This window comes from Alnus glutinosa, chromosome 8 (genome assembly GCF_958979055.1).
Source record: "Alnus glutinosa chromosome 8, dhAlnGlut1.1, whole genome shotgun sequence".
Classification (NCBI taxonomy): domain Eukaryota; kingdom Viridiplantae; phylum Streptophyta; class Magnoliopsida; order Fagales; family Betulaceae; genus Alnus; species Alnus glutinosa.
The window spans coordinates 15,800,989-15,805,570 of NC_084893.1; positions in this window are offsets into that span (position 1 = coordinate 15,800,989).

The window sequence follows — 4,582 nt, forward strand, 5'->3', positions numbered from 1 at the left end:
AGAGGTCTTTAGAGGAGTTGAAATCTTTTTTCATAAACACCTCGTACCTTTGGACAGCTGCTTATGTTTCACTTTTAGTAATTAGTTTTCTTGAATTCCCTGTTCTTTTTGCTCCTTTTACCTAGGCGGCTTCTCTTGTATACTTCACGAGTACATGGGGGTGCCTTACGCTATCATTAAAAGCGTAAGGATCAGATGGTAATCATGGTAAATAAATGATCTTCTTGGGGAGGGCATGATGGTAATCAAGAACAATAATTTTAAATGAAATGAGAACCACTGGCTCCATATATTGAAAATGAGGACTTTGAAGACATCTCTGGGGGATAGATTCTACAAATCTTAAGACACACATTCCTCAATTCAATTCTCATACCTCACAGAACCAATGCTAATGTGCTTGTGATAAATAATTCAAACAAGTGAAGTCTCTCTAATCCACCAGGTGAGTCAAAAGATTCAGATTTCTAATGATATACAGTGTTCAACATGTTAAATAAACTAATGATATGCAACCCACAATTGCGCCGAGTAGCATTAAAATTAACTAGGATGCGACCCTAGATGGCCATAAGAAGATTGTGGGTATGGGGATTGTAGCAAGGGACTGCTTGGGTGTGGCAAAGGCGGCTATATGTGCTGTTATCCCTTATATTAGGGATCCAACTATGGCGGAAAGCCATCAGGGCATGGAGAACGGTGGAATTTGGACGCAAAATGGGTTTATATTCGATTGAGCTGGAGGGTGATGCTCATGAGATTATCTCGGCTTTGGGAAATTCTGTGGAGTTTGCAAGTAGTTATGGGTGTATCATTTCGGAGACAAGGCAGACTTTGGGGAGTTTTTGCTCTTGGAGAATTTCTCATGTGAGACGAGAGGGGAACATGGCTGCTCATCTGCTGGCTAAGTTTGTTGTCTCTCACTAGTCCCATTGTGTTTGGTTTAATGCTTGTACCAGTTTTCTGGTGAATGTTGTTATTGCGGAACAATTACTTTAATGGGAAGCTACAGTTTCCTCTCAAAAAAAAAAAAAAACAATTGGTTTAATAGACACCTCATGTGATTTTTTTTTTTTTTTTTTTGCTTGTAAGCACCTCATGTGAATTTGCAAGTCACACAACAGACAACTCTTAGAGAGCTAGCAGATCTTCACAGTTTCTATCTAAATATCCTCTCTAAGTTCAAAGGAATTCAGTACCGAATTCAGTAAGTAATACATGCCAAGAGACCTCTATTTATAGGCTTTAGACACACTGGTCCTATCCTATCTCCGCTGACTTCGTGTCTAGCACCTCTTTCCCCAAGTTGCTTCGCAAAAGCTACTTTTCATCACAGATTCCCATGCTGGATACACTACCATCCTTGGAAACAGTCGTACTTGGGAGATCTGGCCCGATTTCCCTGCCTCCATCTTCCAAAGTTTCGACCATAGAACCATGATGAGTGCCAAATATTGTGTATTTGGAATCCTTGATTTACATTAGTTAGACCTTTAGCCTTGTTATTTTCTGATGCTTTCGTTAGTTTTTGTGTTTTTATGTTTTGTAGGTCAATAAGTGAGGAATGGCAAAATTCATGTGGAATTGCTTGGAAAATTCGGAAGTTCTGAAGAACTCGATCAATCAAACTTAAATTCGATAGATCGAATTTTGCCCGAGGTCGATCGATCGAATTTTCCCAGAACTGACAGTCGCAGAAACGCACTAGAACGCCCAATTAGGAGCTTTTCCATGACAAAAAGTGACTCTCCTTCTGATTTCCAGGGCAGAACATGCTGATTTGCTGAGCTTGGTTGTCCGTAGCATGAGAGGAACCTTAGACAAGGGTAGAGGAGTCTTTGTGCTTGAGATCCAACCCTAATCCCCTTCTATAAAGCCATAGACATGCCTCCTTGTTGGGGAGCAATCTCAGAGCATAGAGAGGATTAATTTCGTCCATTTCATAGTGTATTCCAGTAGCTTTTGTTCTTAGACACTTTCTCTTTGTAAAGCTTTTTTTTTATTTCCATGTTTGTTCTTCATTTTCTTGTGGTGTTCTTAGTCATGGAAGGCTAGTAACCTCAACTAAGGTTGAGGATGAAACCTTTCCATTGATGACACTCACACTCTTGTTGTACTACTTACACATTTAATACTATATCATATTTGTTGTTCAAGTTCCATTCATTTAATGCTATATCTTTTGCAATGAATGTGGTTGGTGGTAGATATAGGACATTTAATGTGTTTCAACCGATGGATACATTGTTTTATCGGTTTGAATGATGACATCCATTGTGATTTGTTCATTGAATGGATACATTGGATGATTTGATTTCAAATGGGTACTCTTTGAGTTGGATTCATTTAATGGTTCTAAAGTTTGTGGTTAAGAAATTTGAATAACACCAAATCTTAATGTTCTTTGGGTGTTCAAGTGGGAACCAAGAGTGTGAGTTGTTGGATTTGGTTTGGTAGATTTCTTAGCCTTAGTTCCTTTTAATTTGCATATTTCACTTCATCTCTTTGCTAAGTGTTTTTGTTCTTGTTCAACCCTTGAACCTTTGGAACTAGGTTAAAATGAGGTTGATTAAACAAGACAATAATATTTGACCATTTCCCTATGGATTCGACCTCGCACTTGCACACACTATATTGCAAACGATTCGTGCGCTTGCAAGTACTTTAAAATCTGCACAACAAACCACCTCCGGTAGCTCCCCCATGCAGATTAGCAACACCTTCTCCAAAAGGGCTTCCATTGCTCCTACTCCCATGCAACGAACTACCTTGTGATGTCCACAACAAATTCACTGAATCTTTCTACTTTATTTTTATTTTTTTTATTCTTTATTTATTGTTTAGGGTTTAGGGTTTAGGGTTAATTTCATCTTAGAGTATTAATCCTATGTTTTTAAAAATTACGATTTGAAAACGCATAAAATCTATCTTTTCAAAATTACAGGTAAGAGTGTACTTTTTTGAAAACGCATAATTTTAAAGACTAATTTGCGATTTTAAATGCTAAAGTGCGATATTTCCAAATGCTTAACTACGTTTTTAAAAATCACTTTCAAATCGCATATTTTAAAATCATTATTTGATTTTAAGGGTTGTAGAGTTTCCTCTTTACTTTTAAAGTATCTCGGTCTTCTGTTGGAGGCCCCTTTTAAGCCTAAGTCCATTTAGGATGATGTAGTTGGTAAGATTGAGAGGCGGTTGGCTAGTTGGAAGCGGTTGTATCTATCTAAGGGAGAGTTAACCTTATAAAGAGCATTGATGCGAACCTCAACCGACATGCTTTGAGACCCAACAAACAATATTGGAATATTTGCCCCAAGAAAGCTAAAATTCAGATTTTTGATAGAAAATCCCGACCCAACATTTATAAATGAAACGCGAACAAAAAATATAAAGTAACAAACCCCGACCCAATGATTATAATTGAAACATGAACCGAAGGTATAAAATTTGAACACCACAAGGAAGAATCCTTTATAAGTTCACAAGTTCTCTGAAGAACCAATAGAAGAAACAAACCTCATATTTTCTTTTATTTTCATTCAATGATACTTCATTACAATGAGTGTAGGCTATTTATAACCTTTTCAGCCCTACACGCCCACTATAAGGAAAAGGAAACTAACGTATTTTGAAAATAAGAAAACAGATAAAAAAAAAGGACTAAAAACATAGGAGCCTAAAATTTAGCATTAATAATAGGCAAGTCAATCAGCTAACTAATTGGTATAGAATTGGCAAGTCAATCAAATTAATTGGTATGAAATAGGCAAGTCAATTAGCCAATTAATTAGTACGGAATTGTCAAATTAATCAGCCAATTAGTTGGTATGAAATTGGCAAGTCAATCAGCCAAATAATTGGTATGGAATTGGAAAGTCAATCAGCCAAATAATTAGTCTAAAATTAGAAAGTAATCAGCTACTTTTTCCTTCTAATTCAATGCCCACTCAAGCCATAATCAGTCATTAATCCACGCCATTGCTAAGAAAATTATGCCTATCAATAGCTTGGATTAAATTTATTATGCCTTCATCTTCCTTTGAGTCAAACTTGGAATGCCCCATTTTAGAATCACCCCAAATCTCTTGAATTAGCCCATTAAGTGATTCTTTGATCTTCTTGGATCTTGCTCTAGTAATAGGCCCAACTGAAACATGCAATGGATCCTTTAATGGTGCTTATTAATTCTCGTCATTCCCCCTCTCTTCAAAAGGATTCGACCTCGAATCGTCACCTACATCAAAAGAGAAAAGTCAGAAACATTAAATGTAGCACTAATATTGTTATACTCACCTGGAAGATGCAACTTGTAAGCATTATCATTGATTTTCTCAAGGACTTGAAATGGACCATCCCCTATAGGATGTAGCTTGGACCGTCTACGGGCTAGAAATCTTTCCTTTCCCATATGCACCCAAACCCAATCACCCGATTCAAAGATGACTTGTCTATGGCCCTTGTTGGCTTTGGTTGCATATTGCTCATTTTTCTTTTCTTTGTGTTGTCGTACACTTTCATGGAGCTTCTTCACCATCTCAGCCTTTTTTTGACCATCCAAACTAGTCCTTTCATTAACTGG